The following is a 14,464-nucleotide window of genomic DNA, read 5'->3' on the forward strand; positions in this document are numbered from 1 at the left end:
CTCAGTGTGTCATAGTGAAGGCTCCTGGTGTGTGTGTGTGTGTGTGTGTGTGTGTGTGTGTGTGTGTGTAAGACAGATGGGAGGCATTCATTGGTTTGAGAGGCTGTAGACCGTAAGGTTCAGGAAGAACAATTTCTCTTAAGGAAATTGTTGCCTGACTTTTTCAGGGCGATGTAAATTAACATCTGTCCCACATGTTCCCGGTACCAACACCAAAGACTGATCCATTTAAGTTCATTTAAATGAGTAAAATGAGTTTATCAGAGATTGCCGTGGAGTGGGTAAAAGCCACAGACAGCTGTATTTTTCTGAAGTTGTCAAACACCCCCCAACTCTCCTCACCCACATACAAACACACAAATACATACACACATGTCACACACACATACAAACACATAAATACACACCCGCACACCAAGCACCTGGTTGAATTTGAGGGAAACCTTGGTGTCGGCTTTAGTAGAGGTGACCAGATCACCAGACAATATGAGACACAGGCAAGACCAGATTCCGGGAAACTTAAGTTTGTCCCTTTTTTCACCGGACACTTTGCTGGTCTTGGGAAGCACTTGCCTTCAGGGGGAGGGAGGCTGGCTTTGCTGCAGTCTGGCAGGGAGAACAGCTGACAGGATGGAGTTACTTACTAGGATTCCAGACTACCCCAGGGCCTGCCTCACCCACAGAGCTCTGATCCTCATACTGTGTCCCCATTTCCTAATCTCCATCCAGCCCCACCTAGCGTACCCCTATGCTCTCCCCAGAGCAGGATCACTGCGAACATCAAGTTCACCTGGTTTGTTCTGTGTCTGTGGTTCCTTGGTTTCAGAAATTTGAAGGAAGGAAGGGAAGAACTTTTGTCCTTCCTGCCTAATACTTTCCCATTAAATAGCACTGGAGACTGAGGGGTAGAGATTATTAAAACACACTATAGGTGTGAAATTCTCAAAACAAAAAAATAGAAGTAGTATGACTATCTCAGAAAACAAACAAAAAATCGGGCTAATGCGACGGCTTAGCAGGTAACAGTGCTTGGTACTAAGCCTAACACCCTGATTTCAATTCCCAAGACCTATATGCTAAAAGGAGAGAACACATACACACACAAAATTTTAAAACATACTAAAATGAGCATGGGTGGTTCTTCTAGAATCCCAGCACTCCAGAGGGACAAATGTTCAAGGTCTTCCTTGACTGTATAGTGAGTTCAAGGCTGATCTGGGATATTCTCTCAATCAATCAAAGCCAAGGACACAGTGAAACAGGGTGGGGCTTTTGGAGCTGCTAGGGCCTTTGGTTTATGGCTACAAAAGCAGAAGGTGCCTTTCACAGATTAAAGTAAGAGAAAGAGGTGTTTGCTTAGACGAGGATGAATGCATCCTTCCAGTATCTTGTCATTCACAAGCACAGAATGGGAATGCCTACGTTGAAGGCAGCGGGAGAGCGGTCTTCTCCTTGTCCTCTGCAGACCCTGCTCTGCCCCACTGTGAGCACCCTCCAGAGGCAGAGCAGGGTCCTCCCAGCATTCTCCTGTGGTATTCATTCATGGCACACTCACTTACTCGCTTGCTCATCCCTGCAAGCCCCTTCCAGGCGGTTGAAGAACATCTAAGGCTGAGGCTGAGCTCTGATTCCCAATGCTTAATTGCCTTTACTAATCACACTGAGATCAAGAGGATAAAAATAGCCTCCAGGGTCCGGGTGAGCAGTCGCCTTGATGCAGGCACTGAGGATGGAGGTCTAATGGGCTCCTTGATGCCGCCTGAAATCATTGCTCTAATTAAATAAACTAACGGTTGCAGCCAAGCTGCACAGACGCTTTGACACCTCTGCGAGTCCAAGGAGATGGAGGTGGAAGGTCCATCCTGAGAGAGTTCTTATCTCCCTAAGTGCCTGCAGGGCAGGAGTAAAGTCTCTTTGCTCCCTCTCCTCTTGGTCCCTTCCCCTATCTCTAGGCCTCTCCCTACTCTTTGTCTCTCTGGCTTTCTGCCCAGTCCCACATTGAGTTTCTGATTGACAAGTTCCTTCTCTCAGTCTCTTTGTTAGTGTTTGCCGGCCCTTTCTCCTCATTTTGAAGCATATTCCCCGTAACTAATGTATATCCTTAAGCCCTGCTTCCAGTAGTCCACAGTGCTTTTTTTAAAGACAGGGTTTGTGTAGCTGAGGATGACCTTGAACTCCTAATCCTTCTGCCGTTACCTGCCAAATATTGAGGTCATACGCAATTTGTTATTGTTGTTGTTCTCTATGTTTAGTGCTCACTTTCCAAATAGACTGTGTGTTAGGTCTGAAGTTATGGCTCCATACTGCCCCCCCCCCTTTTCCCTAGTCTGAGCCTGAAGGCCATCTGACAGGTTCTTTCCCCATGAACCATGTGATAACAGCCTAATACCTGTCATCGGCATTTGCCACGGTATGTTGGCAATGAGAACTAACTGTACTGTGAATGGCATCAATGTGCCACACCAAAACAAAACCACAAACCACAAATGAACACCACTAAAATAAAACCAATGCCAGGGACTTTGTCCGCAGATCCCACCCATGGCCGCAGCCTACACACAAGGTGGCCTCAGACGCATCTGGAGCACGGCTACTGGGTTCTCCGCAGCACACCCAGGGCAGCAAGTCTGAAGCCACCATCTGAGGATGCTCAGGCAGCAGGCAGGAAGGTTTCCGCGCTGCCGGGGCTGTGGCTATCCTCTCAGCACATCCGTGTTGCAGGAGTGTGACAGGGTTTACCCACATAAGATGTCCTGCCTCATCTGTCTTCCCTGGGGAGGCTCCCTGTTTGGCTTGCTCAGGGTGTGCTCAGAGCTCCTAGGGAGCCAATGTATGCATGAATCGTGAGTAAGGGGAGATGGGACATTTTAGGGCAAGACAAGAAGAGAAGAAATAGCAAGTCTAGACATATGGGGGCGGGGCGCAGAGCGCTGGAGGTTGAGATGCCCTTGGTGGCCAGGCTGCAGAGTGGTAAGGCTACATAGATTTGTGTCTTTCTGCTTGGGGCCAGGGCTGGGGCCCTGACTCAGTGACCCAGGGAATCTATACAGGTCACAGGAGAGGACACAAGAGACCTGTCAGCTTTGGTAAGGTTGTGCACAGCTCCTAATCACCTGGCTGTGGCATGAGCAACAAGATCAAGGTCATACCTATCCCACAGGACTTTTTCTTTTCTTTTTTTTTCTTTTTCTTCTTGAGACAAGGTCTCACTAGGTAGGCATGACTGGCCTAGAATTGGCTATGTAGACCAGGCTGCTTTGAACTCTCAGGGTTTCACCTACCTCTGTCTCTTTAGTACTGGAAGTAGAGGTCCATGCCACCATACCAATCCCCCTATTGACTTTAAAAACAAATTATTTTACTTTTTATGTCTGGATGTTTTGCTTGCTTGTGTGCCTGTGCCTACAGAGACCAGAGGAGGCCATCAGATCCTAGGAAACTGGAGTTACAGACAGTTGTGAACTGCCATATGGATGCTGGGAATTGAACCCAGGTCCTCTGGAAGAGCAAGTTCTCCTAACTTCTGAGCCATCCAGCTCCTTCCCCACTGGCCGTTAGAGGCACATTCTAGGACCTGCTGGATTCTAGGCAGGAAACCCAACTGCCAGCAAAGAAGCTGATGTGGATTAGGGGATGTGGATGAGGGCAGAGCTTTCAGGAGGAGGCAGTGTCTGCACGCATAGGATGAGAACTGCACAGAGAGAGATGCTGCCTCAAAAAACCAAACCAAACACTGCTACCACCACCACCGCCAACAACAAAAGAACTGGCCTGGCAGCCTCTGAGCAGAAATAACACCCATGTGGTGTGATTATCCCTAAGTCAGCTGAGAGGGTCTCACTCCCCTCCTCCAAAACCGCCTCTCTTTCTTAATAGTGGAATCTAATGGCACCCTACATGTTATTCATCAAACCTTCAGGTCTCCCTTGGTGTGGGATCCAGCAAGGGCTTGCTCACTCAAATGATTGACTAGCTGTGAAGGACATACACCCAGGGAGTGAGAAGCTGTAGATAAACAGCTTGTGTAGATAAACCCGGCTTGTGGCATGCTAATTCTGCTGGATGTAGTACAGACCAGCCTCAGCTGTGAGCTTGGTGAGGTGACTTGACCTCCCTCGGCAAAGCCAGCCTTTTCTAGGAGGCTCAGCTTGGCTTGTCCGGCCCCAGTGAAGCTGTGAAGGAGATGATGTGACTCAGGGCGAAAATAAGGAGCAGTGACTCCTTTCCCTCTCATGCCACTGAGAGAGCGGTGTGTGAGGTAGCAGGCAGTCAGAACAGTGTCTTCCGGCTTCTCCCCCAAGCTTAGACACATCTACTTCCACATCGCAATACATGGTGCTTTGCACCTGGCCCTTTGGACACTGCTGTGACTGTGGTCTCCCCTGTGCCCATGGCAGCATCATTGGGCTCTGCTCAGAGAGGATCTGTGTAGTTAAGCATGTCTCGGACAAGGCAATCCATTCTTCCAGGGTGCTGGAGCTAGAAGGACAGAGACGTGACCTTAGCCAGATGAGATGGTCTGCACATCAGTAGGCAAACCTTTGTTTGCTATAGAAAATTAGAAGGGCCGAGCAGTGATGGAGCACGCCTTTAATCCCAGCACTCAGGAGGCAGAGGCAGGCGGATCTCTGTGAGTTTGAGGCCAGCCTGGGCTACAAAGTGAGTTCCAGGACAGCCAAGGCTATACAGAGAAACCCTGTTTTGAAACAAAACAAAACAAAAAAAAGAAAGAAAAGAAAAAGAAGAAAAAAAGGAAGAGAATTGGGAGGGTGTAGGAAACAATTAAGAAGGAAATAAAATCGCCATTTGGAGGCAGCTACTGCAAAGAAACTGGAGTGTTTCCTCCTACTCCTGTTTCCAGTGTGTTAGGACACTGGGTTGTCCAGCTGCACTACAGGCTTTGCAAACCTGTAGTGCAAGCATTGCTCAATTTCTTTTCTGTGGCTGCATTATATTTCAGCACACATCAGGGGATGTTGACGTTTGTTTAACCTTTAGCTGTGGGCTCTGCCATCCTCTTTCTTTTCATAGCTGAGGGTGAGACTTTAGATGGGCAGGCTCGCAGCTTGGGGTGGGTGACATTTGGTGTTCGGATACTTCATGGCAAGTACTTGGGGATATTCCTTCATTCCTGTTGGTGGCAGAAGGAGAAATGCCACTTCGTTAGTGGCTTAGTGTCCTGAAGGACAACCTCAACTGGAATAGCTAGGAAAGAATGGGATTAGCCAAACCTGTGAAAATTAAAGACCATGTGATTACCTTAACTAAGGTAAAACTCTTAATGGAGAGTTCCTGGTTGGTTGGTTGTCTGAAGGTTGGGTGTGGTAGCACATGCTTGAAATCCGAGGACTTGGGAAGCCCAGGCAGGAGGATGATGAGTTCAAGTCCCAGGCTGTGTTGTACTGTGCCTCAGTTTAGTCACCTGTCCAATGAGATTATAGACCTTGCCTCCCACTAATAACTGTAATGAGCACTGGCAGGAAAACAGGAAAGACTTGGTCATTAACCCAATCCGAATGTTGCAAGCTGTACGCAGGTGAGCCTTGGACCATCACATGTGATAAGCAGTCAGCTCAAGTAATAAACACACCCGCCATCATGCACATAGTGTGCGGGCCCACAGCCTGGTCCTGGGCTCTTAGACTCTTCCTCTTGGGGAAGACATGGGTGTTTACAAGTTGTCTTTGTGTGACCTCATTTTTTCCATGAAGCCTTTGCCCGTGGCCTTTTCCGGGAGCTGAGATCTATTCTTTATACCGAATGAAACCAGAGAGGGTGTGATGCTAAACATGAAGACACTGTGTTACAAGCCCAGGGCCGCTGGAACCATGTGCCTCTGTCTTCTTTGGGCCACAGCCTCTGGTATAAGCCTTAACTCTCCTAAGGATTTTTCTGCAGATTCTCTAAGGATTTCCCCGCATACATCCAGCCACATGCTCGCTGAAAAGCATCCCACAAAGAAACAGCAAGGCCCTAGAATGGAATGCAACCTTATTTAAAAACAGGGGCTTTTCCCAAGGTAATTAAGGTGAAATGAGGTCATTGGGGTGAACCCTAATACAGTCTGACTGGTGTCTTTGTAAGATGAAGGTCCAGTGGACCAAGACACCAAGGCCAGAGGTAGGCAGATCCTCTCTCAACCCCACAGGCCTGCCTGCCTGCTGTACATGCTTGCAGTTCCTACCAGCAGCCTCTGGCACAAGTTACTCTGATTGCATGCTGCTGGACAGACCTGGCCAGTCAGCTTATCTGTGGGTGGGCCATCATCAAAACAGATCCAATAGTCTCAGAGTCAGCAGTACTCAGAGGAGGTGGTAGGACAAGTCCCTAGTGATGCTCATTTGGAAGGAACTACTTAAGTTTCCTCCTCTCCATGCTTGAGAGCTTGGCGTAGCCCTGTCCCTGTTCATCCTATGGACACATAGGCTTTCATGGCTCCTAACACACTGGAGGGACGTAGAGGAAGAGCAAGAAATGGGGAAGGGTTGGCCCAGAGGGCTGTTCAGAAAAAAACAAAACAAACAAACAAACAAACAAAAAACGAGAACACCTGTCCCCATGGAGCAAGATGGCACACTAATGCCTTGTGGCTCCAGAAGACCCTAACTGTATACCAGAATTGCCAGGGAGGCTTTGCAACCACCACAGTGTGGGAGCCTGGGAGCTTCCAGCACCCTCGAGCTCCTGCTAGACACATCCAGAGTTGTGCAGGACTGCCATGAGTGGGTGTTAGGTAGCACAGAAAAGCCAAGGTGACACCGAGCCACAGTTCTCAGAAGGAGCTGCTCCTCCTCTAAGGACCCTTCAGAGGGCTCTGCTTTGTCTGGGTAGAACACTGTAATTGTGGAGAGCTGGAGTGGTAGAAGTCAAAAGCCGAAATGATCTTGCCCTATCTTTAGTGCCAGGAAAAGACAGTCATGCTTTCAACCTCTGAGTGTCACCCAATACCACATGACTGCCATAAAACCCGTGGAATGTGTGCTTAAGCCTGACACACCCAGCAATGCCCAAGAATGAGGCAAAGACAAGTTCTGAATCCTGGCACACCCCTCCCCCTATACTTTGCAGTGACAGCCTTCCCCATGACCCTGCTTGTGTGTATTGTGTAAACACATTGATCCACAGTGTTCTTTTTCTGTGACCATGAAAGTTCAGGAACATTCGCTATGGTAAGACATATCATACATGAAATTTGAATCCAAGTTCCTGGGCCATGGCCATTTGTGTTTGTCACAGAATGGACTATTTCTTTATTTCCTCAAAGTAGAGTTTATATTTTTATGTCAGCAACACAGTATTTGGAAGTTCTGTTCCTCAGTTTCCCGTGCTTCCGTACATCTCCCTAAACAAAGCACACAGAATTAAAAGGATGCAGGATGAGGATGTTGAGTTGCTCAGTGATCTCTCTGCCTGGGTCCATCCTCATCTGTGATGTCAGCATTCCTGCCTCCTCAGGGACCTAATCACTGCTGGCCTGAGTGCATACCAAGTTGTCCAAGCCCTGGCAAAATGTTCATCCCCAGCTTCATGTGGCTGGGTGCTAGAGAAAAAGAACGGGGAACCCCAGGAAGAGTCCTGAATGAGTAAGCAGGGCAGTCATCATGATGAGAGAGTGGCTGGCTACAGAGAAGACATGTGAGGAAGCTCACTGGCCTGAAATGGAAGCAGCAGGTAGTCTGGGCAGGTCATGTCCTGTTGATTTTAGTGCTTTTGGTGTAATTGACCTCCAGACGTCCTTTAGGTGAGCTCAGGCTTTTAAACAGGAGGTTTGTTCCGCAGTTCTGCAGTGGGAACTGGAGATCAGAGAATTAGCCGTGTGGGTGTTGACTCTGCAAACTGAATTGTGTGAGAGCTGTTGCAGGTCTGGAGCCATGTTACCCAGGATGCTTTACCATCTTAATAGCTGTTCTAGTTTGGTTTCTGTTGCTGTTACAGAGCACTGACTAAACTGATTTGGTGAGGAATGGGTTTATTTGGCATACATGTCCGTATCACATTGCATCACTGAGGGAAGTGAACTCAAGCCAGAAACAGAAACAGGAACCATGGAGGAATGCTGCTTACAGGCTTGCTCCCTACGGCTTGCTCAGCATGCTTGTATATATAAGTGTCACCCTTAGGTAGGTTGTCCTGCATATATGCAGGACAACCTACCTAAGGGTGACACTTCCTAACAGTGGGCTGGGCCCTCCCAACCAATCATTAATAAAGATAATGCTCTTTGAGGGTCCCTCTTAGTATGTGTAAAGTTGACAACAAAGATTAGACCCACTCCAGTGTCTGACCTAGCAACCTCTGGCTATCAGGAAACACCTTTAGCGTGTATTAACTTTGCAGACCATTCCCTCACTGCCACCAACCTGAAAGCTAAGAATGCCATCGGCTAGCACCTACAGCCCATACTAGCCTGGCTACCTGATGCCCCTATGAGCATACTTAGTGAATTCATCAGTCTATGATTGCCTTCTGCTCTGTGGCTATAAATTTATGGCGCCCACAGTGGACATATCCTTTAGGGTAACCCATATTCATGCTCCCAAGCTCTTGTAGTTTGAACGTGAAATAGTCTCCATACGCTCATGTGTTTAAACACTTGGTCCCCAAATGGTAGTGCTATTTGGGAAGGTTGTAGAACCTTTACTTGGTGGAATCTCATTGGGGGAAGTGGGTCCCTTGAGGAGCTGATCATTGGAGACCATCCTTGGGATTTTTCTAGCCAGACTGCAGATCCTATCTTTTCTCTGCTGCCTGACTGTGGATGCAGCGTGACCTCACATTTCTGCCACCAAGCCTCCCTGGATGTGATGAACTGTATTCCTTCTAACTTGAGCCAAGACAAACCCTTCCTTTCCTAAGTCACTACTTGTCAAGCATTTGATCAAAGCAATAAGAAAATCACTAGTTTCCCAGCCAGGACCAGGCACGCTAGTGTCAGGTGACCCTGTGTTCTCTCTGGAGCAAGAGCCGTGGTGACAGCAGAGACTTCAGAAGAAACTAAATTTGTCAAGTCTTAGCACACCACAGAGAGAGGTGGCCCGAGTGCTCCAGAGACACTCTGGGGCTCCTGGTGTTTCTGATGAGTTCCAGGAGATGGGGAGAACTGAAGGTCTGGAGTCTGAGAAGTACATGTCTGAGGATCTGCTGGTCTCCACAGTGGTCCCCACGACAGTCGCCCCAACTTGTAGGCTCCCCTTCAGGGCAGACACACTTTTTACTCCCAGGATATATATATTTTTTCTCTTCTTGCTACTGTGCAAACTTTTTTTGGGAGAGGCATCTGAATGGTGCCTTCATTTCTTGGTCCCCCCTTGTCTGGAAGTGTGTGATGTCTGCTGTGGGCTCTTCCACAGACCCATATCCCATCAACATATATGGGATCACAGGTGCTTATCTTGTTTCCGTTATACCAAAACAGAATTTCTTACTAATTAATTTGTTTTCAATTTGATGTTTTAGTGTGGCATCTGGGGATCAGGAGACACCCCCAGTACCTGCCAGATGTATTAGTGGTTCCATGGTCACCCCCCAAATAAGCAGGAGTAGAAGGCAATGCTTCTTAGCACTTCCTTTTCGTTGCTTTTGCCCTTGACAGTCTGGGCCTCTGGAAGGTAAGGGTGGACAGGGTAGTCTCCCCCGCCTCTGACTTCAGCCAGGCATCCACGCCTTTTCTCACAGGCTCTCCTTTGTTTGGGTTGATGAAATTTCAGCTCATTTCATAGAGTTGAGAAGATCAAGGTGTGTCAGGTATGAGGAGGAGGCTGAAGAAAGGAATGATGACGGACCAGGCATCCAGGGCATCCCAGCTTCCTAGCCTTGTAGTCTGTGGTCTTAACTTCAAGGCCCAGACTTTGGGAAATCCCATTAATACCAGCTAGCACACACTCAACTGTAGCTCCAAGACCTGAGGTTTACCTCTCCCTATCTGATGGTTGTTGTGAAAACCAAGCACGCTAATGGAGCTTGTGCAGGCCCCCAAAGGGAACCAAGGGAGGGTCCCTGCTGGAGCTGAAAGACAGAGATCCAGGACCCTATACTCCTCATATCCCTAGGAGGAAGTCCCTGGCCTCACAGGTAGCCACTGACATAGAAGAGTCCAGGTGATCTCCTTCCTTCCTGGCAGATGTTTAAGGAACATGTATCCTGAGCAACTAGCCCAGGTGAATGATACTTGCTGGGAGGCTAGCTGGGGGCTTTGGACTATAGAAGTCATGGACTATTCCCAAGATGCAGTTCTGAGACTTGCTTCCATCCCTGGCTTATCCTTTCTCATCTTGTATTTAAGATAAAACATGAAATATGTTGTTTGCAACTTCCTCTCCTTTTTCTTTATTCTTTTTTGAGACAAGGTCTTACCCAGTAGCACAGGCCCTAGGAGAATATGGTTCCCCATGGGATAGAAGGTGGGGTTAACTGGTAAGAGATTCTAGATTCAGGACAGGGTCAACAGGTGCTCTGGAGAGGCTGCCGCCTTAACCTAGGGAGGGGTGAGGTACCTCACACTGTGCCAGCATTCTGCCTCCACTGTGTGAAAGTCGTCCTTTATCCAACTCCACCCATAGCCACAGGCCAACAGACAGGTTCAAGTCTGGACCAGATGTGCTGCAACAGCTTCTCAGGGTTGCTGAGGCTTTCCTTCCTAGGTAGTACCCCGATAATTCATATAACCCTCCACTTCCCACCAGGATCTGTTCCCGGGACCTGCTATAACACAGCCTGTGACTTATCTCTGGAGCTCGTGGTTAGATGATCTACCACAGACCTAGACAGCTTCAGTGACCTAGAGCTCATCCCACACATCATGTCAATGTGACTCTCTCCGGTTCAGGGACAGTAAGGCCGCTCACTATGCAGCAAGCTTCCCTCCAGAGCGGGCATGTTTGGCAGGGCCAGGTAGGAAGCTTGGCAAGCTGTTCTATGGAGCCTTCACCAACAGCTGCTGTCAGGGTTGGGTCCTGAGTACCCTGACGGAGAGGAACAGCAAATGGAGGCAAGAACCTGTGACTGTCAACTTGGTGGGTTGAGAATTACAGAATCTAGGAGACTAACTCCTGGGCATGCATGTAAGGATGTTTCTAGATGGGGTTACCCCAGGTGGGAAGTCCCTCCTTAACTGTGATGCCTGCAATGTGGCCAGTACTTCAAACACATGCCACTATGCCTTTCCTACCATGATGAGCCATAGCCTCAAACTATGAGCCAAAATAGGCCCTTCTTCCTTTAAGTTGTTTTTGTCAGGTGTTTTCCCAGCAATGAGAAGGGCAATTCTTACAGAACCACAGAACTACAGATCCACAGGTCTATAGCAGCAGAATCTTCACCCTGAGTGGGTAGCCCAGGCTCTGGGTGTGGGGATGAGGCCTGAGACCAGATCCCAGCATCCAGATGTGTTCTGGTTTTCCTGCCTCATTTTGATGGCTCAGCTACTCTTTGAGTGTTGTTTAATGAGCAAGTGCTCCGTGCCTGGAACTCACCATGGCTCCACCAAGGCCAGAGTTTAAAAGTATTCAACTCAAAACCAGTATCTCTCCATGCCAAAATTTTCACCAGTATTTGGTAAAAGAAAAAAATAGAACAGTGACCTCTTTCTTGTATTTTGCATCATTAATAAAAAAAAAAAAACCTAACATGCAGAACATATAAATGAACAGTTTAATCAGTCACTAGAAAGCAACTGTGCAAGGTACTGACACAAGCTCAAGAAACAGACAACTGACACTAGGGACTGGGCTAGAAGATTTAGCAGAAAATGGCTCCTGGGGGCTCTTCGTGCTGCCTTGCTGCTGCCGGACTCGCTGGGTGCTGTGTGGTGGCTCACCTGTGTGTGATCTGCTTTCTCTTGCATCACCTCACCATAGTGAAACTTCTCTCTGGCCACCCATTGCCTTCTTCTCTCCTGCGGTGGAGTGTACCATCGGAAGTCACCCTGTCTCCCAGTGCCATCTGGGTCACTTCCTTTGCGTGATAAGTGATACGCCTTGTGAGCATTGCCTCCGCCTGCTGCTCTGCGTGCCATGAGCTGGACTTTCTCTAGGCCTGATTTCCCTGCAGTTGCCCTTTGACGTGCAGTGAGGCTGTCCTGGGTGCCATGGGAGGCTAATCGGCATCCCTGGCTCCATCCTCTGGATGCCAGGGGACCCCCATCTCCACCCAAGCCCATGATCAGGAGCAGCAGCAGATGTGCTCAGTCACAGAAATGGAAGCTTCAGGCTTCCTAGGAGATTCCAAAGTGTTTGTATGGAACTGCCCATGTTTTCGAGCCAACAAACGTTCATACTGAAGTTGTTTTAACTCTCAGTACTAAAAGCTACTGTTTGGAAGCTGTGGTGAGCACGCGTGAAGTATCTCCTGTGACACTGGGTTACACAGCCTCTGTGGGACTCTAACCTACGCCATAGTCCCTGAGGAAACCTGCTGGCTTTTCAGGTGGACACAGGAACGCAAGCCCAATCAAACTCAACCACAACATAGTGACACCTCGTAAAGAAAAGGCAGAGTCTCAGGGTCAGTGTGATGGAACAGCAGCTACGGGGCTGCCCACCCTGGCAATGAGAACAGTCCAGTCACCAAATGCTGTTGAGCGGCTTTCACCCTCAGCACAGCCCTGTGAGGCTGGAATCTCTGCTTTAGCAATGATAGCGGGAGTCTCCTTCTCTAGAGAGCTCCTTGAACATCACAGAGAACTGTACAGTGATGTGGGCAGGATGCCCCCCATGGGTCTTAGTGTGCAAGCAGTCCTGTGACAGTGCATGAACTCTCAGAGAAGACAGGAATACCACATACAGCCGGACCCACGAGGCATGGGAACATACAAGCGCACTCAGCCACCGAAATGGACGCTCTCTCTGATCTATGCACTAAGATGTCCTGACCCTATTAGGCAAGATTGGGTGTATTCAGAGCTATAAAATAATTTTCTCTCTTTAGGGGCAGGCAGCAGGGTGAGCATTCATGGGGACAGACTGGAAATAGGCTACGTTTGTGCAGAGACTGGCAGGCAGAGTAGGCTCTCCTGAGGTCAGGTCCAATACTAGGCCACCCACCTGGGGAAGGAGGAACTGTATGGAGAGAGGGCACTGCTCCCTCTTTCATGGAATTTAGGAGGGTGGCCAAGTGAATTATATTCCCAGAGTCCCCTGGGGACACAAAGGGTACCTGGGCCCCTGCATCCACTGTCGCCTGCACCTCAGGTTTCTGTTTGTCACAGAGAAACGCTTCCCTGCCTCTGCCGTGGGGATGTGAGGCAGCAGGGAGGAGATGCTGAGGGAAGAGATACTGCCCAGTATCTCCAGTATGTGCAGGTTAGGGGTGGGCAGCCCTTCCCTCTCCGTTGTGATTGTACCCAGACAGGAAGTGGGAGAAGACGGGAAATGACAAGCTGACTGTCAGATGACAGTGCTGAAAGGGCTTCTCCTCCAGGATTTCTGTTCTCTTTGGTACAGATTTTGCAACAACATGAAAGCAGATTGTTTTCCAGCATGGAAAGAAAGTGGTCAGGAACTTAATTTAGAATTGACCCTGTTGAGCAAGGTCTGGACTCAGGGGTCAAAGCCTGGCTCTGCGGCTTTCTGGTGTCCTCACCTGTGTGTCTGTCCTCCCAGGTCACCAGGGTGCTAACCTTACAAAGTTAATGGAAATCGGAAAAATCGGTGTTTGTGAAGGGCTTAAGCAGTGCCGGGAAAGAGAAAGTGTGTTTGCTCTTCTCAGCAGACATAAGACATGCAGCTTGTGCTGGTTTTCTGGGAAGTTCAGAGTCACGATCTCTGTCACAGAAAGGACCTGGTCACATTCTAGATGTGACCAGGGACCTTTGTCCTGGGCCTGCCCCTATTTACACTCCATCTGGGAATCAGCAGAGACACACTCATCACGTCAGAAACAAAGACTGGTAACTGCTTCTGGGCTTCACAGACATCAAACCCGCCGCAGCTTCTCTCCCGTCGCTGTAGCGGACATCCTCACAAGGAACTGGGAGTTAGGAAAGGGTGTGTTGGGCTAACAGCTCAGAGTTTTTTGAGGAAGTCGAGGCAGAAGCTCCAGCAGCAAGTCACATATCACAGGCACAGGCCAGAACAGGGAATTACCACATCCTTGCTTGCAAAGCTTGCTTTCTTCCTTCTTACGCAGAATAAGACCCAGGTCATGAAATGGTGCCACCCACATGCAGAGTGGCTCTTCTCCCTTCATTTCACAGACCTGCCCACAGGCCACCCTGCTCTAAATAACTCCTCATTAAGGCTCTCCTCCCAGGTAAGCCTAGGTTGTGTCAACTTGACCCAGATTTTCCAAGAAAAGAGGTGTCGATCAGTATGGTGCACTCTCCTGTCTGGGTTAGAGGACTCTGTTTAGGGCATCAAATGAGCCTTGTAGTGCCAGGCCATATGGTTGGGAAACGGAAGGCTTCGAAGTCCTCTGAGAATCCTCTGGGGTGCTGGGACCCAGGACCTCACTGAGAGAAGTGGGTGGC

Source organism: Psammomys obesus, unplaced genomic scaffold, assembly GCF_907164565.1.
Source record: "Psammomys obesus unplaced genomic scaffold, mPsaObe1.curated_primary_1811, whole genome shotgun sequence".
Taxonomy (NCBI): domain Eukaryota; kingdom Metazoa; phylum Chordata; class Mammalia; order Rodentia; family Muridae; genus Psammomys; species Psammomys obesus.